The sequence below is a fragment of the Oncorhynchus keta genome, unplaced genomic scaffold (assembly GCF_023373465.1).
Source record: "Oncorhynchus keta strain PuntledgeMale-10-30-2019 unplaced genomic scaffold, Oket_V2 Un_contig_1340_pilon_pilon, whole genome shotgun sequence".
Lineage (NCBI taxonomy): Eukaryota > Metazoa > Chordata > Actinopteri > Salmoniformes > Salmonidae > Oncorhynchus > Oncorhynchus keta.
Window position 1 is genome coordinate 1,762 of NW_026278208.1, and position 25,517 is coordinate 27,278.

Below are 25,517 nucleotides of genomic sequence, written 5' to 3' on the forward strand. Positions count from 1 at the left end.
ATAATTGCTCCCACAGTTGATTTCTTCAAACCAAGCTGCTTACCTATTGCAGATTCAGTCTTCCCAGCCTGCAGGTATATCATTTTTTTTCTGGTGTCCTTTGACAGCTCTTTGGTCTTGGCCATAGTGGAGTTTGGAGTGTGACTGTTTGAGGTTGTGGACAGATGTCTTTTATACTGATAACAAGTTCAAACAGGTGCCATTAATACAGGTAATGAGTGGAGGACAGAGGAGCCTCTTAAAGAAGAAGTTACAGGTCTGTGAGAGCCAGAAATCTTGCTTGTTTGTAGGTGACCAAATACTTATTTTCCACCATAATTTGCAAATAAATGTTAAAAATCCTACAATGTGATTTTCTGGATTTTTTTCCTCATTTTGTCTGTCATAGTTGAAGTGTACCTATGATGAAAATTACAGGCCTCTCATCTTTTAAGTGGGAGAACTTGCACAATTGGTGGCTGACTAAATACTTTTTTGCCCCACTGTATGTGGACTCTGCCACCAGAGAGGACACATGTGTGTGTGTTCCTCACCTTAATGGGCCCCTCCTCATGATCTGGCCCAGCTTGGCGACATTGTCGTACTCCTGGATGGCTGCCCTCAGGTAACGGTCATCCTCAGGCTTGGCCTGGGGCTCGCGGCCAAACGTTCCCTGCAGGGTGTAATGCAAAACACACACACACTTCAGTTAAACACTAACGCCTGTCTTCGAACATCACTGGGGATAGGAGAGACAAAAAGATCCAGAGCTGACTTTGGTCGGGATTCAATGAAATGCGTACTGCACTGTCGAAAATGCGGCAATTTCCATGATGTTTGCGGACATCGCATTCACGTTAAATGCAGCAGTCGGCATAAATTACCTTTAAAAGTAAAGTGCAGTGCGCTTGTCAACAATGTGCCTTTGATTGAATCCCGGCCTGTGGATCACTTGGAGGGCAGAGACATGATGACTAATTGGAGCTCATGTAAACCTGAGACAGATGGTGGTTTCATCTTCCCTATGGTGTTAGTAGCACAATACTGTAGCACAATCCTGTGTAGTGTGGTGTTCTGTGTGCAGTATAGTGGATATTCACAAGCCCCATGGTTGGACACAGTACTTATTAACAAATATAACTCGCTGTACTCATAGAAATTCATCAAGTTGGATAAATTAATATAAACATAAATGGCTGTACTCATAGAAATAGATGAACATATGTAGATAGCTGTACTCACGTGAGTCCGAGCAGGGCTGTTCCACAGGTCAGTGATCTCACTGAGGTTCACTGGCAGGTCTTCTTCATTATCTGCCTGGGCAGCTAGCTCCAGGTTCCGACAGAAAGGGTCCAGCCAAACAGGGTTGGCCCTGAGTGTCAACAACACAGTCTTAACCACACACAGCTAACACTTCACCAGTCTTATTAGATAATGTATACACAACTGTGAGCTTGCAAAAGGAATAAGCCGCCACAGACATATCAATGAAATAAGTAATGGTATCGGATGGTATCGCGCCGTCCCAACCTTCGCTCTATCTCCCCCGCTACTCTCTCCTCTTCCATCCTATCATCTCTTCCCTCTGCTCATACCTTCTCCAACCTATCTCCTGATTCTGCCTCCTCAACCCTCCTCTCCTCCCTTTCTACATCCTTTGACTCTCTATGTCCCCTATCCTCCAGGCCGGCGCGGTCCTCCCCTCCCGCCCCGTGGCTCTGACGACTCATTGCGAGCTCACAGAACAGGGCTCCGGGCAGCTGAGCGGAAATGGAGGAAAACTCGCCTCCCTGCGGACCTGGCATCCTTTCACTCCCTCCTCTCTACATTTTCCTCCTCTGTCTCTGCTGCTAAAGCCATTTTCTACCACTCTAAATTCCAAGCATCTGCCTCTAACCCTAGGAAGCTCTTTGCCACCTTCTCCTCACTCCTGAATCCTCCCCCCTCCTCCCCTCTCTGCAGATGACTTCGTCAACCATTTTGAAAAGAAGGTCGACGACATCCGATCCTCGCTTGCTAAGTCAAACGGCACCGCTGGTTCTGCTCACACTGCCCTACCCTGTGCTCTGACCTCTTTCTCCTCTCTCTCTCCAGATGAAATCTCGCGTCTTGTGACGGCCGGCCGCCCAACAACCTGCCCGCTTGACCCTATCCCCTCCTCTCTTCTCCAGACCATTTCCGGAGACCTTCTCCCCTACCTCACCTCGCTCATCAACTCATCCCTGACCGCTGGCTACGTCCCTTCCGTCCTCAAGAGAGCGAGAGTTGCACCCCTTCTGAAAAAACCTACACTCAATCCCTCCGATGTCAACAACTACAGACCAGTATCCCTTCTTTCTTTTCTCTCCAAAACTCTTGAACGTGCCGTCCTTGGCCAGCTCTCCCGCTATCTCTCTCTGAATGACCTTCTTGATCCAAATCAGTCAGGTTTCAAGACTAGTCATTCAACTGAGACTGCTCTTCTCTGTATCACGGAGGCGCTCCGCACCGCTAAAGCTAACTCTCTCTCCTCTGCTCTCATCCTTCTAGACCTATCGGCTGCCTTCGATACTGTGAACCATCAGATCCTCCTCTCCACCCTCTCCGAGTTGGGCATCTCCGGCACGGCCCACGCTTGGATTGCGTCCTACCTGACAGGTCGCTCCTACCAGGTGGCGTGGCGAGAATCTGTCTCCTCACCACGCGCTCTCACCACTGGTGTCCCCAGGGCTCTGTTCTAGGCCCTCTCCTATTCTCGCTATACACCAAGTCACTTGGCTCTGTCATAACCTCACACGGTCTCTCCTATCATTGCTATGCAGACGACACACAATTAATCTTCTCCTTTCCCCCTTCTGATGACCAGGTGGCGAATCGCATCTCTGCATGTCTGGCAGACATATCAGTGTGGATGACGGATCACCACCTCAAGCTGAACCTCGGCAAGACGGAGCTGCTCTTCCTCCCGGGGAAGGACTGCCCGTTCCATGATCTCGCCATCACGGTTGACAACTCCATTGTGTCCTCCTCCCAGAGCGCTAAGAACCTTGGCGTGATCCTGGACAACACCCTGTCGTTTCTCAACTAACATCAAGGCGGTGGCCCGTTCCTGTAGGTTCATGCTCTACAACATCCGCAGAGTACGACCCTGCCTCACACAGGAAGCGGCGCAGGTCCTAATCCAGGCACTTGTCATCTCCCGTCTGGACTACTGCAACTCGCTGTTGGCTGGGCTCCCTGCCTGTGCCATTAAACCCCTACAACTCATCCAGAACGCCGCAGCCCGTCTGGTGTTCAACCTTCCCAAGTTCTCTCACGTCACCCCGCTCCTCCGCTCTCTCCACTGGCTTCCAGTTGAAGCTCGCATCTGCTACAAGACCATGGTGCTTGCCTACGGAGCTGTGAGGGGAACGGCACCTCAGTACCTCCAGGCTCTGATCAGGCCCTACACCCAAACAAGGGCACTGCGTTCATCCACCTCTGGCCTGCTCGCCTCCCTACCACTGAGGAAGTACAGTTCCCGCTCAGCCCAGTCTAAACTGTTCGCTGCTCTGGCCCCCAATGGTGGAACAAACTCCCTCACGACACCAGGACAGCGGAGTCAATCACCACCTTCCGGAGACACCTGAAACCCCACCTCTTTAAGGAATACCTAGGATAGGATAAGTAATCCTTCTCACCCCCCTTTAAGATTTAGATGCACTATTGTAAAGTGACTATTCTACTGGATGTCATAAGGTGAATGCACCAATTTGTAAGTCGCTCTGGATAAGAGCGTCTGCTAAATGACTTAAATGTAAATGTAAATGTAAAGTGCAACAAAGTAGGTTTTTAAATATTTTAAGGATGTCTAAAATAAAATTCACACTGTAATATGGATTGTCTCACCCCTCAAATGAATATATATTGGTGTTGGGCATATCCAAGATGTCCATTAGACCTTGGTTTCCTGAAAAACAGACAGGTGAACTAACTAACTAAAACTTTATTGGCATGTAAACATGTGTTAACATTGCCAAAGCAAGTGAGGTAGGTAATATACAAAAGTGAAATAAACAGTTAACATTACACATACAGAAGTGTATATATACAGTGTTGTAACAATGTACAAATGGTTAAAGTACACAAGGGAAAATAAATTAGCATAAATATTGGTTGTATTTACAATGGTGTTTGTTCTTCACTGGTTGCCCTTTTATTGTGGCAACAGGTCACAAATCTTGCTGCTGTGATGGCACACTGTGGAATTTCACCCAGTAGATATGGGAGTTTATCAAAATTGGGTTTGTTTTCAAATTCTTTGTGGATCTGTGTAATCTGAGGGAAATATGTGTCTAATATGGCCATACATTGGGCAGGAGGTTAGGAAGTGCAGCTCAGTTTCCACCTCATTTTGTGGGCAGTGTGCACATAGCCTGTCTTCTCTTGAGAGCCATGTCTCCCTACGGCGGCCTTTCTCAATAGCAAGGCTATGCTCACTGAGTCTGTACATAGTCAAAGCTTTCCTTAAGTTTAGGTCAGTCACAGTGGTCAGGTATTCTGTCACTGTGTAGTCTCGGTTTAATTAATTATTTCCAATGTGTCAAGTAATTATCTTTTTGTTTTCTCATGATTTGCTTGGGTCTAATTGTGCTGCTGTCCTGGGGCTCTGTGGGGTGTGTTTGTGAACAGAGCCCCAGGACCAGCTTGCTTAGGGGACTCTTCTCCAGGTTCATCTCTCTATTGGTGATGGCTTTGTTATGGAAGGTTTGGGAATCACTTCCTTTTAGGTGGTTGTAGAATTTAATGGCTCTTTTCTGGATAATTAGTGGGTATTGGCCTAATTCTGCTCTGCATGCATTATTTGTTGTTCTACGTTGTATACAGAGGATATTTTTGCACAATTCTGCATGCAGTCTCAATTTCTCACTCACTCACTCACTCACTCACTCACTCACTCACTCACTCACTCACTCACTCACTCACTCACTCACTCACTCACTCACTCACTCACTCACTCACTCACTCACTCACTCACTCACTCACCTGTGGATCCTGCTACAATGGCTTTCAGCTTCCTCTTGTGTCTGTAGCACAGAACAACACACAAACAGGTGAGATGATTAACATGTTTACATAGCCAAGTCAAAGTAGTGTCTCCTATCATAGCCAGTGTGAAGTAACACCATTACAAATTCAATTGAAAGAAAAAGTAATTGACAATTGAGATGAACTGAAAGAACAATCAATACTTTGATACATAAGAGCATATTGTACAATGGAGTGGTTTTAGTATGAGTATTATTATTGGATTGTAGAAGTTAAAGTGGATTGGTATAATATGTTTGACAATTACAGATCTTACACTGTGCGATAGTACCAGTTCGTGAAGATGAACAACATGGCTGCCAAGAAGAGCAACACAGCTAGGATAATGATGGCCATCTGTAGCGTTGTGAGGTCATCAGGTGTTCTCCTACTGATGGCAGGCTGGACGTCCAGGATGTTGTAATTCCTGAACAGGTTCCTCAGCTGGTCCTTGTTCTCGTCAATCATCTGAATCACCCTGTCAATCACAAGACCAGGGAAGGAGAGACAATGGGCTTAGCATAGAGAGGTGTAGACTTATACAGCATGATTTTAGTGTAGTAACAATGTAATGACATAGAAGTATAATTACTAGAAGGGACAAAGCACCCTCAGACCACTGCAATTTGACCGGAAAATTCATGGCGACACTAAATATGGGGAATGTCCGTTCTAGCAATTACATTTCTATAGGTAATAACATGATAATAAATTATACTGCCAGGCAGCAACTGACTTTTCCACGTCCAGGATGCGGTTGGTCTGCTTGTTGACCACATGTATGAGCATGTCTGTCTGGGCAAAATTCACTCTGCCTTTCTTGTCCACGTGGAACTGAGCAGAAACAGAGGAGGAGATGACAAGGGGGATAGTGGGACACACACATTTCATACGTAATTTCATACACTAGCATGCATGCAACACACACACCTGCACAGAGACACACACATCCTCCACATCCCCCAACCCCACCTACCTGCATATCGTCCGTGTTGACTATGGCTCTGGTGATGTTGGATAGCAGGCTGATAAACTCCTCCTGGAACTGTTGAACCCGCTCGGGTATCTCGTTGATGATGATCTTCACCCGCTGGTTGTCCCGCAGGATGTAGATGTCCACCATTGTGATGTCACTGTGGCCCGCCAGGTCCCGTGCCAATACCTCCACCATGAAGTAGCCCGGGTCGTAGGCCGTGAACAGGTCAAAGGTGCGGATGATCCCATCTGTCTCTCCTAAGGTTCAGGGTCAATTCCATTGTGATTCACAGTTATCAATCGGGTTGAGGCCCATTCCTTTTCAATTCAGTCAATTTACAGTAGTAAATTCATTATCTGAATTTATATTAAAAATTGATCCCAACCGTTGTTATAAAGGACTGGTAAGGAGACTTTGAAGGGAGAAAGATTTATCAACATGGTTAGGGCCAATTTAATTTCTGTCAATATGTTCACCATACTTGAAATGGATCTGATCCCAACCTTAGTTATCAATGAGTAATAGTGGGGGCAATTCTATTTCAATTCAATGAATTGCCTCAATTTTTAATTGAAATGGAATTGATCCCAACATTGGTTATCAAGGATTAACAAGGGATACCACACAAACACAGATAATAGTCATGCTAGGCAGTAGGCAGTGGCTGACCTATGATGAAGACATTTCCTATGTCCTCAGAGTCATTGGACTGGAGTTTAATGTAGCGAATGGACAGGACATGGTACAGCACCAGGCTGTTGTTCCCTATGTCGTTGTCTATGGCCTGTACCCGGATCAGATCTGAGCCCACCTTGGCATCAGCTGCCACACCTAAAAGAGAGAGAGAGGGGAAGGGGGACACAAAGAGAGAGGATGAAAGAGAGAGAGAGAACTGGTTATTGAGAGCAGCACAATATTATCAATTCACACACATGCACATAGAATCACAAACCCCCACCCCAGTTTTATGTACAGTACCTGCAGTGTACTCCAGCTTGGTGAAGCGCGGTGGCTGGTCGTTGATGTCCTCCAGGTAGATTCTGATCTCCTGCAGGGTGGGGTCATGGCTGGGGTCAAGGGCTCTGCCCCGGGCTGACCTCTGATCCCTGGGTGGGACCCAATTCCTGTGGCTGGAGGCCTTGACGATGATGGAGTATACTGAGATGTACTCACGATCCAGATCCTTCTTCACCTTCAGTATGCCCCCTGGGTTCAGGCCAAAGTTCCCCTCAGTATCTCCCCCTAAAGGGCAGGGGTGGAAATCAGTGTTACATCCATTCATAGAAGGGACAGTAACAGGCAGAAGCCAAAAAGGTATTTCATTATTCAGTATTAGTAATAATGGAGTGATATTTCTATATGGTCCGGTATGGATGAATCAGTGTGTTTGTGTGTGTGTGTGTCTGTAGTGTTGTGTTGTCTTCTCCACAGACCTGCTATGAAGTAGTAGACTACAGCGTTTGAGCCTTCGTCGGCGTCCACAGCTCCTTTCACATTACCCACTACTGTCCCTGGAGTAGAGTGCTCTGCCACAGACAGGGTCTGGTACGGTAGGCTGCCTCGCTGAGAGCGAACCAGACAGACAGACAGGCATGCATGCACACACACGCACACAGATACATGAGCCAGACGTAAGACAAAATCGTCACACATATGAAACCAACACATTAGCCCCGTTTATACCTGTGTCATGACGTAGATTTTCATGGAGAACAAAGGAAATCCTTCCACCTCACAGAACTTGAGATACGAACACATTTCATGTTCCGGAGAAAGTATAAAAGATTGGTGAAGAATCCAGCTATGAACTGGTCCGTTTGTCACAACTTGGGAAGCTCATGGGAGACGGTGTGGCCACATGACTTCTTAGTCGACCCCCACTTCCCCTTTTGTCTAAAAAGCCGCCATGCCGGTTTAGCCCACTAGGGCACATTCTCCTATCATTTCATGTAACCACATTTACCTTGTTTGTTTATGCATTTCTGTGAATTACTTAGTTAGTAATAAATAAATGATTTAACACAATTGATGTATGGATGACTCATAGTGAAAACTGGGTTCGTGCAGATAACCAACAATTTACGACGTTTGGAGTGAGACATAACACTGTTTATATAATAGCCTCAGATATGAGGTTTACATCTAATTGTTGTATAAGATTAATGAGTGAGTATGATACGGTTTGTATAAATGTGTAATATGATTTTGGACTGTTTAATGGAGAAAAATACAATTCCCTTTTGATTTGAACTAAATCAGAGAACCGCCCCTGAGCCCAGTTAGGGTCAGGCTTACTGGGACAGCCACTTTTCTGCCATTCTGCCATTCTGAAATTATCAGTAGACCGAGCTTACCTCAATTTACGAGATGGCTAAAGGTTGCAGACCATGTTTTTCTCCATTCAGAGGACAAAGGTTGTAGACCATTGCTGAATATTTTAACCATACCACGTGGTTAAACTCTTAGACTATCGACACCGAAAGAATAAGAACAAGTCTTTGATATTAATTACTAGTCTGCAGCTAGGAATTCGGTATCATTGAACGCGAAGAACGACAACCGCTGAAACAACCATTCTATAATGAATGTCACTCTGAACCATCCTCTAACCACAACCGAGAGAGAGAGGGAGAGAGACGGACAATTCTACAAAATAAATGAACTTGTCACCAGCGATCAAGACGACACACTGAGGGTAAATATATATATTGATTGCAATTGTTCCCGAATGAGTGAGCGTTCATGTGCAAAGGATTAGCATTTCAATTGTTATAATTATCACTCTGTAGTGACTTCTTAGTCAACCCCCACTTCCCCTTTTGTCTAACAAGCCACCGTGCCGGTTTAGCCCACTAGGGCACATTCTCCTATCATTTCATGTAACCACATTTACCTTGTTTGTTTGTTTATGCATTTTGGTGAATTACTTAGTTAGTAATAAATACATTATTTAACACAATTGATGTATGGATGACTCATAGTGAAGACTGGGTTCGTGCAGAAAATCAACAATTTACAACATTTGGAATGAGACTAACGTGAGGTAAAGAAAATAATTCATTAATTCGAAGATTAATTGATCAGATAAAATATCTGAAAAGTTATTTTAGGAAATGATAACTTTGTAATCTGAATATTTTTCCTTGGTGCCCCGACTTATTAGTTAATTATTTACATGATTAATCAGTTGATCGCGTAATAAATAATTACAGAGAATCTTTGATAAAAACTATCAGTCTTCAGTTAATGATAGTAAAGACACGACACCTGGTTCTAACATGCATCCTTTGTCCTGATCTTGTCCACATTCAGATTGTGCCCACATTTTCAGACAGGTGTAAACGATTAAACGACGCATTGTGATCTGATTGTGACCAGATCTTCATGACCACCTCCGGAGGTAGTCAGGCACACATTGTGTCATGATATCTTACAAGTGTAGATGGATCTGGACAGTGAAACCATTTACAGTGCTTTCAGAAAGTATTCATACCTCCTTGTCTTATTCCAAGGTTGTTGTGTTACAGCCTGAATTTAAAATGGATTAAATAGATAGAAATATCTCATTTACATAAGTATTTACAATCCTGAGTCAATACTTTGTAGAAGCACCTTTGTTGCGATTACAGCTTCGGGTCTTTCTGGGTAAGTCTCTAAGAATTTTCCATACAAAGTGTTCTGTTTGAGGTACTGTAAATCACCATAATCCCATAGAATCTGGTCACAATGCAGACACAGTGGACAAATATGAGACACAATTTAATACCATGTGTAGACATATTTATGAAAATGTGGGCAAGATCAGGAAAAAGGACGCATGCTAGTGCCAGGTGTAAATGAGGTTATTGACTAATATACAAACACCAGTACACAAAATACCAAATAAAAAACAAATATGAAGGGAGAGATATCTAGAGATTTGAAAAGGTGGTTTGATCACACAAACATGCTTGGTACGGAAAGAATATTCTGCCGTTTAGTATCACTTAGTGGTAAGGTATAAACCCAGAGTTTGATTTATAGCTGAGGAGTCCAGGGCTATGTTTCATTTCAGGAAGATGAATGTGAATTAGGGCAGAGTGGAGGGAACATCTTCCTCAAATGAGACACGGACAAGCTCTCTAACTCTCCTCCACTCACCGGGGGCTTGAAGAAGACAGGCTCGTTGTCATCGATGTCCAACAGCGCCACCTGTAGGGGCTGGGTTGTCTCATAAGGCACGGGCTGACCTAGGTCATAGGCCACAACAATCAGCTGAGGGACAGGACACCTTCTATTAGTCAGACATAAACAATACACATACATACACACAAGCATGCACACACATACACCCATGTGCTAGCTTACAAAGAATAACAACAAAAAATATCTAGTTAACAGAAGAAAGGAAGACAAAATAAGGACAAAAGAAGGACAGAAGAAAAAGGAAAAGAAAGAGGACAACAAAGTGAAACAGTCAGCACTTCTATTGCAACTTCGTATTTCGTCGTCCTAACGTAGTCTACACTGCTATCTGCCCAGCAGCTAGCCAGCTAGCAAACGTCCACCGTCTACCGAATAGCAGCACTGTAGAAACTATTACACTCAACTGAACGACTTGATTAGTGTAGTGTTAGCTAGCTACATAGTTGTCTTTGCTGTCTTCGTATCCAAGATAATTGTGTAGTTTAGAGCGTGTAGTCTTAGAGTGATTATCTTAATTTACCGAGGTTAGCTAGCCAGCTATTTGTCGTCCTTAACGTAGGAGACACTGCTAGCTAGCCAACAGCTAGCCAACGTCTACTGAATAGAACTTCCACACTCAACAACCCGGTCGCATTCAGCTTCGCTCCACAGGTAGTATCACATTTTCATTTCATTTCATTACAGCACAACGGTTTGATTTGTTTGATCGTAGCTAGCTACATAGCTAGCTACATAGCCGTCTGTGTATCAAAGATAATTGTGTAGTCTAGAGCGATTTTCTAGGTTAGCTAGCCAGCTATTGTCGTTCTTTTACGCAACGTAACGTAATCAACACTGCTAGCTAGCCAGCTAGCCCCCGAATAGCAGCACTGTAGAAACTATTACACTCAACGGAACGACTTGATTAGTGTAGTGTCAACAACGCAGCCACTGCCAGCTAGCCTACAAAGTCAACAACGCAGCCACTGCCAGCTAGCCTACTTCAGCAGTACTGTATCATTTTAATAATTTTAGTCAATAAGATTCTTGCTACGTAAGCTTAACTTTCTGAACATTCGAGACGTGTAGTCCACTTGTCATTCCAATCTCCTTGCATTAGCGTAGCCTCTTCTGTAGCCTGTCAACTATGTGTCTGTCTATCCCTGTTCTCTCCTCTCTGCCCAGACCATACAAACGCTCCACACCGCGTGGCCGCGGCCACCCTAATCTGGTGGTCCCAGCGCGCACGACCCACGTGGAGTTCCAGGTCTCCGGTAGCCTCTGGAACTGCCGATCTGCGGCCAACAAGGCAGAGTTCATCTCAGCCTATGCCTCCCTCCAGTCCCTCGACTTCTTGGCACTGACGGAAACATGGATCACCACAGATAACACTGCTACTCCTACTGCTCTCTCTTCGTCCGCCCACGTGTTCTCGTACACCCCGAGAGCTTCTGGTCAGCGGGGTGGTGGCACCGGGATCCTCATCTCTCCCAAGTGGTCATTCTCTCTTTCTCCCCTTACCCATCTGTCTATCGCCTCCTTTGAATTTCATGCTGTCACAGTTACCAGCCCTTTCAAGCTTAACATCCTTATCATTTATCGCCCTCCAGGTCCCATCGGAGAGTTCATCAATGAGCTTGATGCCTTGATAAGCTCCTTTCCTGAGGATGGCTCACCTCTCACAGTTCTGGGCGACTTTAACCTCCCCACGTCTACCTTTGCCTCATTCCTCTCTGCCTCCTTCTTTCCACTCCTCTCCTCTTTTGACCTCACCCTCTCACCTTCCCCCTACTCACAAGGCAGGCAATACGCTCGACCTCATCTTTACTAGATGCTGTTCTTCCACTAACCTCATTGCAACTCCCCTCCAAGTCTCCGACCACTACATTGTATCCTTTTCCCTCTCGCTCTCATCCAACACTTCCCACACTGCCCCTACTCGGATGGTATCGCGCCGTCCCAACCTTCGCTCTCTCTCCTCCGCTACTCTCTCCTCTTCCATCCTATCATCTCTTCCCTCTGCTCAAACCTTCTCCAACCTATCTCCTGATTCTGCCTCCTCAACCCTCCTCTCCTCCCTTTCTGCATCCTTTGACTCTCTATGTCCCCTATCCTCCAGGCCGGCTCGGTCCTCCCCTCCCGCTCCGTGGCTCGACGACTCATTGCGAGCTCACAGAACAGGGCTCCGGGCAGCCGAGAGGAAATGGAGGAAAACTCGCCTCCCTGCGGACCTGGCATCCTTTCACTCCCTCCTCTCTACATTTTCCTCCTCTGTCTCTGCTGCTAAAGCCACTTTCTACCACTCTAAATTCCAAGCATCTGCTTCTAACCCTAGGAAGCTCTTTGCCACCTTCTCCTCCCTCCTGAATCCTCCTCCCCCTCCCCCCATCCTCCCTCTCTGCAGATGACTTCGTCAACCATTTTGAAAAGAAGGTCGACGACATCCGATCCTCGTTTGCTAAGTCAAACGACACCGCTGGTTCTGCTCACACTGCCCTACCCTGTGCTCTGACCTCTTTCTCCCCTCTCTCTCCAGATGAAATCTTGCGTCTTGTGACGGCCGGCCACCCAACAACCTGCCCGCTTGACCCTATCCCCTCCTCTCTTCTCCAGACCATTTCCGGAGACCTTCTCCCTTACCTCACCTCGCTCATCAACTCATCCCTGACCGCTGGCTACGTCCCTTCCGTCTTCAAAAGAGCGAGAGTTGCACCCCTTCTGAAAAAACCTACACTCGATCCCTCCGATGTCAACAACTACAGACCAGTATCCCTTCTTTCTTTTCTCTCCAAATGACCTTCTTGATCCAAATCAGTCAGGTTTCAAGACTAGTCATTCAACTGAGACTGCTCTTCTCTGTATCACGGAGGCGCTCCGCACTGCTAAAGCTAACTCTCTCTCCTCTGCTCTCATCCTTCTAGTTGGCTAACTCTCTCTCCTCTGACCTCTAGACCTATCGGCTGCCTTCGATACTGTGAACCATCAGATCCTCCTCTCCACCCTCTCCGAGTTGGGCATCTCCGGCGCGGCCCACGCTTGGATTGCGTCCTACCTGACAGGTCGCTCCTACCAGGTGGCGTGGCGAGAATCTGTCTCCTCACCACGCGCTCTCACCACTGGTGTCCCCAGGGCTCTGTTCTAGGCCCTCTCCTATTCTCGCTATACACCAAGTCACTTGGCTCTGTCATAACCTCACATGGTCTCTCCTATCATTGCTATGCAGACGACACACAATTAATCTTCTCCTTTCCCCCTTCTGATGACCAGGTGGCGAATCGCATCTCTGCATGTCTGGCAGACATATCAGTGTGGATGACGGATCACCACCTCAAGCTGAAGACGGAGCTGCTCTTCCTCCCGGGGAAGGACTGCCCGTTCCATGATCTCGCCATCACGGTTGACAACTCCATTGTGTCCTCCTCCCAGAGCGCTAAGAACCTTGGCGTGATCCTGGACAACACCCTGTCATTCTCAACTAACATCAAGGCGGTGGCCCGTTCCTGTAGGTTCATGCTCTACAACATCCGCAGAGTACGACCCTGCCTCACACAGGAAGCGGCGCAGGTCCTAATCCAGGCACTTGTCATCTCCCGTCTGGATTACTGCAACTCGCTGTTGGCTGGGCTCCCTGCCTGTGCCATTAAACCCCTACAACTCATCCAGAACGCCGCAGCCCGTCTGGTGTTCAACCTTCCCAAGTTCTCTCACGTCACCCCGCTCCTCCGCTCTCTCCACTGGCTTCCAGTTGAAGCTCGCATCCGCTACAAGACCATGGTGCTTGCCTACGGAGCTGTGAGGGGAACGGCACCTCAGTACCTCCAGGCTCTGATCAGGCCCTACACCCAAACAAGGGCACTGCGTTCATCCACCTCTGGCCTGCTCGCCTCCCTACCACTGAGGAAGTACAGTTCCCGCTCAGCCCAGTCAAAACTGTTCGCTGCTCTGGCCCCCAATGGTGGAACAAACTCCCTCACGACGCCAGGACAGCGGAGTCAATCACCACCTTCCGGAGACACCTGAAACCCCACCTCTTTAAGGAATACCTAGGATAGGATAAAGTAATCCTTCTCACCCCCCTTAAAAGATTTAGATGCACTATTGTAAAGTGGCTGTTCCACTGGATGTCATAAGGTGAATGCACCAATTTGTAAGTCGCTCTGGATAAGAGCGTCTGCTAAATGACTTAAATGTAAATGTAAAATTTGCATGAGCGTGCGCACACACACACACACACACACACACACACACACACACACACACACACACACACACACACACACACACACACACACACACACACACACACACACACACACACACACACACACACACACACACACACACACACACACACACACACACACTCCATTACTGTGTAGGTTTATAAGTTGCATATCAGCTTGTTCATTCCTGTCTGGGCTGAATCCTAACCAGAAATCTGCCAGGCCTTTGCAAACTTTGCATTTTTTCCATTGACCTCAAGGTATGATTCAGGTTGTCACCAGCAACAAGTGCATATGTATGGTTAGAATTGGGCCCTAGGTCGTGTCTTGTCAGTCCACTCACGCTGTGCAGGGCCTGCTTCTCTCGGTCCAGTTTGACGGCGGTGGTGATAACTCCTGTAATAGTGTCAATGTGGAAGTTCTCCCAATCTCTGTTCCTAGCACCTGTCTGGAGGAATGCATAGCGCACCTCTCCATTCACCCCCTCATCCCCATCTGTCGCAAACACCTCGTACACCAGCAGGCCTGGGGCCTGCTCCTACAAGGGGGGGCAGACATCATTGAGATTTGAGATATCCTGTTTGTATGCACTATAACTACAACAGCAGATATTTTTACAGTAGCACTGTGTAGTTGAGCAACAGCTTCATACATGCAAAAAAATATATAATCTGTTATTACATTTTTACTATACTGCTAGGGACTTCTAACACCATACTGTAGTACCACCAACATGCACTTGCAAACATATACACACACCTCCATGATGTGCATGATGGTGCCGTTTGTGGGCCTGACGAACATGGGCCTGTTGTCGTTGACATCTATGATGATGATGTGTAAGGTGGCGGTGCCCCAGAGGGGTGGTTTGCCCTGGTCTGTAGCCACCACCGTCAGGTTAAAGCACTCAAAGGACTGCAGCAGACGGAGAGAACGCACCAGGCCCGTGTCAGCCTCCAGAGAGAAGGCATCTGATACACCATAGAGAGAAAGAGAGAGAGAGAGATAGAGGCTTTTGTTTTAGCCCAGCCCTATCACACCTGATTCAACTAATCAATTGCCAATGAAGACCATAATAAGTTAAACCAGTTGTGTTAAAACTGGGCTGAAACAAAAGCCTCTTACAGTACCTATGATGATGTGTGTGTGTGTTTGTGTGGCTCCTACCTGCCCCTGGGCCCTGCAGGCTGTAGTACAGCAGACCGTTCTCCCCCTCATCCAGGTCATTGGCAGTCAGCGTGATCACAGATGTCCCACTGGGCTCGTTCTCAAACACACTGGTCTCAAAGACCTGATCTGAGAACCGTGGACGGAAGTCATTCACATCCAGAACGGTCACCAAGACCTGAGAGAGACAGACCAGGGACAGGAAAATATGATGTGGCCCTGTGTGGCTCAGTTGGTAAGAGTGTGGTGCTAGCAATACCAAGGCTATGTATGGTTTCAATCCTCATAGGAATCCTAATACACATATTACCAATGCAGAGATATAAACAAAGTAGACAGTTTATTAGGTACACCCACCTAGTACTGGGTCCACTCTGAATTCTTCGGGGGGATGGATTATACAAGGTGTGCCGTACAAACGTTGCTCAATTGGTATCAAGGGACTTAACATGTGCCAGGAAAACATTCCCCACACCCTTCCACCACTGCCACCATTCTGTACCATTGACAACAGGCAGGATGGGTCCATGGTCTCATGTTGCTTACGTCAAAACCTGAATCTGCCATCAGCATGACGCAACAGGAACCAGGATGCTTTTCCACTCCTCAAATCCAGTGTTGTTGATCATGTGCCCACTCAATCCACTTTCTGTTTTTAGCTGATAGGAGTGGACCCCAGTGTGGTCGTCTGCTACAATAGCCCAGCCGTGACAAGGACCGACAAGTTGTGCATTACGAGATACTGTTCTGCACACCATTGTTCTACTGCAACATTATTTGCCTATTTGTGGCCCGCCTGTTAGCTTACACAATTATTGCCATTCTCCATCAACCTCTCTCATCAACGAGTTGTTTTCACCCACTGGATGGCCACTGACTGGACGTTTTTTGTTTGTTGCACCATTCTCGGTGAACCCTAGACACCGTCTTGTGGGAAAAGCACAGGAGGCTGGACGTTTCTGAGGTACTGGAACCGGTGCGCCTGGCACCGACAATCATGCTTCATTCAAAGTCGCTTAGGTCACTTGTTTTGACCATTCTAATTTTGAATCAAACTGAATGCCTCAATGCCTGTCTGCCTGCTTTATATAGTAAGCCACGGCCACGTGACTCACTGTCTCTAGGAGTGAACCATTTTTGTGAACGGGGTGCTGTCCCTAATAAACTGTCCGCAGAGTATTTTGAACATACATTTTCATTCACATTTTAGTCTTATCCAGAGTGATTACAGTCAGTGTATTCAACTATGTTAACTTGTGTTCTACTACAGTATGAATCCCACCTGAACAGATTTCTCCCGTCGGTTGTTGGGGCTGCCCCCAGGGTTGTCCCTAGCTATGGCCGTCAGGGTGTAGTGGTCTTTAGTCTCCCTGTCCAGTGGAGACAGAATGTAGATGTCACCCTGACAAGAGAGGTAGGAGGAAAAGTAGGAGGAGGAGAAAGAGGAGAAAGATGATTATAAAGTGTAATTATTAGGCAGTTTCGGGGAGAGAGTTTAGGCTTCAGACAACACATCTAATCCACAGCAGGAACTTCCATATTTGGGTTTGACTTCAGTATTGGAATGCAGCCAGAGCAAGAACTCCTTCATCTTCTTTGGCATCCAACGTTTAGGTGCATACACCGCCACCTACTGTACTGATGTGCCATTCACAGCCTACCTACATTCAATTATTTGATATGGTAATACAACATTTGGAAAAAGGAAAAGGAACATTGCCCTGCCAACTATTAGCCCTCACTAAAAAAAAACCCACCCCATTCCACTTTTTAACCCTATCTAGTCCTACTCCAGACTAACGGTCTGATAGGACATAACACTACCACTCAACACCTCCATAAGCTGTTTTGCCGTAAATCCTCGCAATTCCAAGTGCTTCTCTGCAGCTACCACCAAAACCTCTATTTTGTATGACTTTCGATCCATTTCTGCAGTACAATTGACAACCATGGCTGTACAGTACCAGTCAAAAGTTTGGACACACCAACTAAATCAAGGGTTTTTCTTTCTTTTTTTCTTTTTTCCTCAGTCGTGGCTAAAAGTTTTGAGAATGACACAAATATTAATAAAGTTTGCTGCTTCAGTGTCGTTAGAAATTTTGTAAGAAAACTTAAGTATAATTACAAGCATTTCATAAGTGTCAAAGGCTTTTATTGACAATTACATGAAGTTGATGCAAAGAGTCAATATTTGCAGTGTTGACCCTTCTTTTTCAAGACCTCTGCAATCCGCCCTGGCATGCTGTCAATTAACTTCTGGGCTACATTCTGACTGATGGCAGCCCATTCTTGCTTAATCAATGCTTGGAGTTTGTCAATTTGTGGGGTTTTGTTTGTCCACCCACCTCTTGAGGATTGACCACAAGTTCTCAATGGGATTAAGGTCTGGGAGTTTCCTGGCCATGGAACCAACATATCGATGCTTTGCTCCCGAGCCACTTAGTGCTCCATCATGCTGGAAAAGGCATTGTTCGTCACCAAACTGTTCCTGGATGGTTGGGAGAAGTTGCTCTCGGAGGATGTGTTTCTACCATTATTTATTCATGGCTGTGTTCTTAGGCAAAATTGTACTTCTCAGCCACTCCCTTGGCTGAGAAGCAACCCCACACATGAATGGTCTCAGGATGCTTTACTTTTGGCATGACACAGGACTAATGGTAGCGATCACCTTGTCTTCTCCGGACAAGCTTTTTCCGGATGCCCCAAACAATTCGAAAGGGGATTCATCAGAGAAAATGACTTTACCCCAGTCCTCAGCAGTCCAATCCCTGTACATTTTGCAGAATTTCAGTCTGTTCCTGATGTTTTTCCTGGAGAAAAGTGGCTTCTTTGCTGACCTTCCTGACACCAGGCCATCCTCCAAAACAAAGCCTCCTTCACTCATGCTGCCAAACAACCTCGTAAAACTGACTATCCTACTGATCCTTGACATCGGCGATGTCATTTACAAAATAGCCTCCAACACTCTACTCTGCAAATTGGATTTTCTTAAAAACATTTTTAACATTTTTAAATAGCCTATCAATGTGTAGGCATACTGTGTAATAAAATTGATAATTGTGTACTAAAGACGTGAATGTGTTTTTCAGAGCATACAACCATGCAATTCAATGGCTCAGATACGAGACGTATATGGCAGAGTCCACAGGAAATCACGGATTACAAAAAGAAAAACAGCCCCGTTACAGACACTGACGTCTCGCTTCCAGACAAACTTTGCCCACCTTTGAGGATAACACAGTGCCACCGTCGCGCCCCCCCACACTTCTTCTCCGTAGCCGACGTGAGTGAGATATTTAAACGTGTTAACCCTTGCAAGGCTGCTGGCACAGACGTCATCCCTAGCCGCTTCCTCAAATCTGACACACCCAGCTGTTGGGTGTGTTGGATGGTGTGTTTACGGACATATTCAATCCCTCCCTATCTCAGTATGCTGTCCCCAAATGCTAAAAGATGGCCACCATTGTTCCTGTACCCAAGAAGGCAAAGATAACTGAACTAAATGACTATCGCCCTTTAGCACTCACTTCTGTCATCATGAAGTGCTTTGAGAGACTAGTCAAAGATCATATCACCTCCAGCTTACCTGCCACCCTAGACCCACTTCAGTTTGCATACCACCCCAACAGGTCCACAGACGATGCAATCGTCATCACACTGCACACAGACCTGTCCCATCTGTACGAGAGGAATACCTATGTAAGAATGCGGTTCATTGACTACAGCTCAGTATTTAAAATCATAGTACCTACCAAGCGCATCATTCAGCTGGATGCCCTGGGTCTCAACTCGGCCCTGTGCAATTGAGTCCTGGACTTTCTGACGGGCCGCCCCCCAGGTGGCGACGACACAACAGCGGTGGGCTTGATTACCAACAATGACGAGACAGCCTACAGGGAGGAGGTGAAGGCACTCGGAGTGTGGTGTCAGGAAAACAACCTCTCAAAGTCAACAAAACAAAGGAGATGATCGTGGATTTCAGGAAACGGCAGAGGGATCACTCCTCCATCCACATTGATGGGACAGTAGTGGAGAAGGTGGAAAGTTTTAAGTTCCTCTGCGTTTTTATTATATATATATTTTTTAAATGCCTTCCTAACCATCTTAAATAAACATGCCCCACTCAAGAAATTTAGAACCAGGAACAGATATAGCCCTTGGTTCTCCCCAGACCTGACTGCCCTTAACCAACACAAAAACATCCTATGGCGTTCTGCATTAGCATCGAACACCCCCCGTGATATGCAGCTGTTCAGGGAAGCTAGAAACCATTATACACAGGCAGTTAGAAAAGCCAAGGCTAGCTTTTTCAAGCAGAAATTCGCTTCCTGCAACACTAACTCAAAAATGTTCTGGGACACTGTAAAGTCCATGGAGAATAAGAACACCTCCTCCCAGCTGCCCACTGCACTGAAGATAGGAAACACTGTCACCACTGATAAATCCACCATAATTGAGAATTTCAATAAGCATTTTTCTACGGCTGGCCATGCTTTCCACCTGGCTACTCCTACCCCGGTCAACAGCACTGCACCCCCAACAGCAACTCGCCCAAGCCTTCCCCATTTCTCCTTCTCCCAAATCCATTCAGCTGATGTTCTGAAAGAGCTGCAAAATCTGGACCCGTACAAATCAGCCGGGCTAGACAATCTGGACCCTTTCTTTCTAAAATTATCTGCCGAAATTGTTGCCACCCCTATTACTAGCCTGTTCAACCTCTCTTTCGTGTCGTCTGAGATTCCCAAAGATTGGAAAGCAGCTGCGGTCATCCCCCTCTTCAAAGGGGGACACTCTTGACCCAAACTGCTACAGACCTATATCTATCCTACCATGCCTTTCTAAGGTCTTGAAAGCCAAGTCAACAAACAGATTACCGACCATTTCGAATCTCACCATACCTTCTCTGCTATGCAATCTGGTTTCAGAGCTGGTCATGGGTGCACCTCAGCCACGCTCAAGGTCCTAAACGATATCTTAACCGCCATCGATAAGAAACATTACTGTGCAGCCAGATTTATTGATCTGGCCAAGGCTTTCGACTCATCGGCAGACTGTCAATCACCACATCCTCATCGGCAGACTCGACAGCCTTGGTTTCTGAAATGATTGCCTCGCCTGGTTTACCAACTACTTCTCTGATTGAGTTCAGTGTGTCAAATCGGAGGGTCTGCTGTCCGGACCTCTGGCAGTCTCTATGGGGGTGCCACAGGGTTCAATTCTTTACATTTACATTTCTTGGACCGACTCTCTTTTCTATATACATCAATGAGGTCGCTCTTGCTGCTGGTGAGTCTCTGATCCACCTCTACGCAGACGACACCATTCTGTATACTTCCGGCCCTTCTTTGGACACTGTGTTATCAACCCTCCAGGCAAGCTTCAATGCCATACAACTCTCCTTCCGTGGCCTCCAATTGCTCTTAAATACAAGTAAAACTAAATGCATGCTCTTCAACCGATCGCTACCTGCAACTACCCGCCTGTCCAACATCACTACTCTGGACAGCTCTGACTTAGAATATGTGGACAACTACAAATACTTAGGTGTCTGGTTAGACTGTAAACTCTCCTTCCAAACCCATATCAAACATCTCCAATCCAAAGTTAAATCTAGAATTGGCTTCCTTTTCGCAACAAAGCATCCTTCACTCATGCTGCCAAACATACCCTTGTAAAACTGACCATCCTACCAATCCTCGACTTTGGCGATGTCATTTACAAAATAGCCTCCAATACCCTACTCAAAAAATTGGATGCAGTCTATCACAGTGCAATCCGTTTTGTCACCAAAGCCCCATATACTACCCACCATTGCGACCTGTAACGCTCTCGTTGGCTGGCCCTCGCTTCATACTCGTCGCCAAACCAACTGGCTCCATGTCATCTACAAGACCCTGCTAGGTAAAGTCCCCCCTTATCTCAGCTCGCTGGTCACCATAGCATCTCCCACCTGTAGCACACGCTCCAGCAGGTATATCTCTCTAGTCACCCCCAAAACCAATTCTTTCTTTGGCTGCCTCTCCTTCCAGTTCTCTGCTGCCAATGACTGGAACGAACTACAAAAATCTCTGAAACTGGAAACACTTATCTCCCTCACTAGCTTTAAGCACCAACTGTCAGAGCAGCTCACAGATTACTGCACCTGTACATAGCCCACCGATAATTTAGCCCAATCAACTACCTCTTTCCCAACTGTATTTAATTAATTTATTTATTTTGCTCCTTTGCACCCCATTATTTTTATTTCTACTTTGCACATTCTTCCATTGCAAAACTACCATTCCAGTGTTTTACTTGCTATATTGTATTTACTTTGCCACCATGGCCTTTTTTGCCTTTACCTCCCTTCTCACCTCATTTGCTCACATTGTATATAGACTTGTTTATACTGTATTATTGACTGTTTGTTTTACTCCATGTGTAACTGTGTGTCGTTGTATCTGTCAAACGGCTTTGCTTTATCTTGGCCAGGTCGCAATTGTAAATGAGAACTTGTTCTCAACTTGCCTACCTGGTTAAATAAAGGTGGGGAAAAAAAAGTACACGTCACAGACAAACTGAAACGGTCCACCCACACAGACAGTGTGGTGAAGAAAGCGCAACAGTTTGTCACTTAAAACCCTGACAAACTTTTACAGGTGCATAATTGAGAGCATCCCGTCGGGATGGTACGGCAACTGCACCGCCCTCAACAGCAAGGCTCTCCAGAGGGTGGTGCGGTCTGCACAACGCATCAACGGGGGCAAACTACCTGCCCTCCAAAAAGATCATCAAGGACAACAACCACCCGAGCCACTGCCTGTTCACCCCACTACCATCCAGAAGGCGAGGTCAGTACAGGTGCATCAAAGCTGAAAAACAGCTTCTCTCTCAAGGCCATCAGACTGCTAAACAGCAATCACTAACTACATAGAGACTCATATCACTGGCCACTTAAATAAATGGATCACTGGTCACTTTAAACAATGTCACTTTAATAATGTTAAAATATCTTTCATTACTCATCTCATATGTATGTACTGTATCTTATACCATCTATTGCACCATGCCTATGCCACTCATCCATATGAGAAAATTGCTATATGTACATATTATTATTCCTCCCTTTAGATTTGTGTGTATTAGGTAGTTGTTGGGGAATTGTTAGATTGTTTATTAGATATTACTAAACTGTCGGGAACTAGAAGCACAAGCATTTCGCTACACTCACATTAACATCTGCTAACCATGTGTATGTGACCAATAAAATTTGATTTGATTTGCCGACAACCATCCGTGAAGATCAGTGGGCAAAGGGCTGGACAACAGGCGACACCAAAAAAACGCATGGTTCCACAGAATACCAAATGGGATGGATCCCGAGGCAAATGTGGCTTCTTCATTAATAAAATAATGATAAAAATACTGTCGCCATCTTTGATCCAAGAGAACACACATGGTTTATGTTCTGAAAATAAATAACTATATATTGGTCATGTTTCCCGAGTGGTGCAGCGGTCTAAGGCACTGCATCTACGTGCAAGAGGCATCACTACAGTCCCTGGTTAGAATCCAGGCTGTATCACATCCACCCGTGATTGGGAGTCCCATAGGGCGGTGCACAATTCGATCAGCATCATCGGGGTAGGTCGTCAATGTAAATAAGAATTTGTTCTTTAACTGACTTGCCTAGTTAAATAAAGGTTAAATAAAAAAATAAAAAATATATATAATAAGTCTTACAAAGCAATTCCAGAAGTCCACTCAAGTTTCTTCAACTGTCTTCTGACTATGATTAGAGTGATGTTGATATTGTGCTGTGATGCCAAAAGATTCCAGGCTGCATTTGAAGATCTCCCATCATCTTCAACCATCAGTGAGTTAATGGTTTGAAAAGTCTCGCTGGAAATTGTAATGAAAAGCACTATACAAAGTAGATGTGTTATTTATTATGGTCTGACATGTTGCAATTTTGTAATGTGTTTTGTTTGGAAAATTGTTTTGTAAATATTAATTCACATTTTTGGTGCCACCATATAAACTATGAATTATTTAAATAATGATTGTCATTATTATTATTGAAACAGATGGCTCATTCATCAGAAAACCAACTGATATTGCCAACTACTTTAATTTTTTTTTCATTGGCAAGATTAGCAAACGTAGGCATAACATGCCAGCAACAAATGCTGACACTACACATCCAAGTACATATCTGAGCAAATTATGAAAGACAAGCATTATAATTTTAAATGCCGTAACGTTATTGTGGAAGAGGTCAAATAATGATTATTGCCTATCAACAATGACAAGCCACCGGGGTCTGACAACTTGAATGGAAAATTACTGGGGATAATAGCAGACGATTTTGCCACATCTTCAACTTAAGCCTGTTAGAAAGTGTGTGCCATCAGGCTTAGAGGAAAGCAAAAGTAATTCCGCTACCTAAGAATAGTAAAGCCCCCTTTACTGGCTCAAATAGCCGACCAATCAGCCTGTTACCAACCCTTAGTACATTTTTGGAAAAAATAGTGTTTGACCAGATACAATGCTATTTTACAGAAAACAAATTGACAACAAACTATCAGTATGCTTATAGAGAAGGACATTCAACAAGCACAGCACTTACACAAATTACTGATGATTGGCTGAGAGACATTGATGATAAAAAGATTGTGTGGACTGTCTTGTTAGACTTCAGTGCGGCCTTTGATATTATCGATCATAGTCTACTGCTGGCAAAACTTATGCGTTATGGCTTTTACACCCCCTGCTATATTGTGGATACAGTGTTACCTGTCTAACAGAACATAGAGGGTGTTCTTTAACGGAAGCCTCTCAAACATAATTCAGGAAGAAACAGGAATTCCCCAGGGCAGCTGTCTAGGCCCATTACTTTTAAAAATCTTTACTAATGACATGCCACTGGCTTTGAGGAATGCCAGAGTGTCTATGTATGCGGATGACTCAACACTATACATGTCAGCTACTACAGTGACTGAAATAACTGCAACACTGCAACAAAGAATTGCAGTTAGTTTCAGAGTGGGTGGCAAGGATTAAGTTAGTCTAAATACTTCTAAAACTAAAAGCATTGTATTTGGGACAAAGCATTCACTAAACCCTAAACCTCAACTAAATCTTGCAATAAATCATGTGGAAATTGAGAAAGTTGAGGTGACTAACTGCTTGGAGTTACCCTGGATTGTAAACTGTCATGGTCAAAACATATTGATACAAACAGTAACTAAGATGGGGAAAAGTATGTCCATGATAAGGCGCTGTTCTACCTTGACAGCACGGTCAACATGGCAGGTCCTACAGGCCATAGTTTTGTCGTACCTGGACTATAACAAAGTCTTAAAAATAACTATGAGTAGTGATGTTTAGTGAATTACAAGGATGATACAAAATCCTTGGTCAGGTGACACAAAAAAGGATTTAGGAAAATTGCAATTGGTTCAGAACAGGGCAGCATGGCTGGCCCTTCGATGTACACAGAAAGCTAATATGAATAATATGCATGTCAATCTCTCCTGGCTCAAAGTGGAGGAGAGATTAACTTCATCACTGCTTGTATTTACGAGAGGTATTGACATGTTGAATGCACCCATGCAAACCCCACAAGACATGCCACAAGAGGTCTCTTCACAGTCCCCAAGTCCAGCGCAGACTATGGAAGGCTCACAGTACTAAATAGAGCCATGACTATATGGAACTCTATTCCACATCAAGTAACTCATGCAAGCAGTAAAATTGTATTTTAAAAACAGATTAAAAAACACCTTATGGAACAGCGGGGACTGTGAAGCAACACAAACACAGGCACAGACACATGCATACACACACACACACGATAGCATGCACACTATACACACATGTACACATGGATTTTGTACTGTATATTTGTGGTAGTGGTGGAGTAGGGGCCTGAATGCACACAGTCTGTGAATGTATTGTAATATTTTAAAATTGTATAAACT

General features: G+C 45.3%; 1 pseudogene; it reads right to left on the minus strand.

Moving 5' to 3' along the window:
- Positions 1–533: 533 nt before the first annotated feature.
- Positions 534–25,517, minus strand: part of LOC127918150 (cadherin-23-like) — a 30,649-nt pseudogene continuing 5,665 nt past the window's right edge.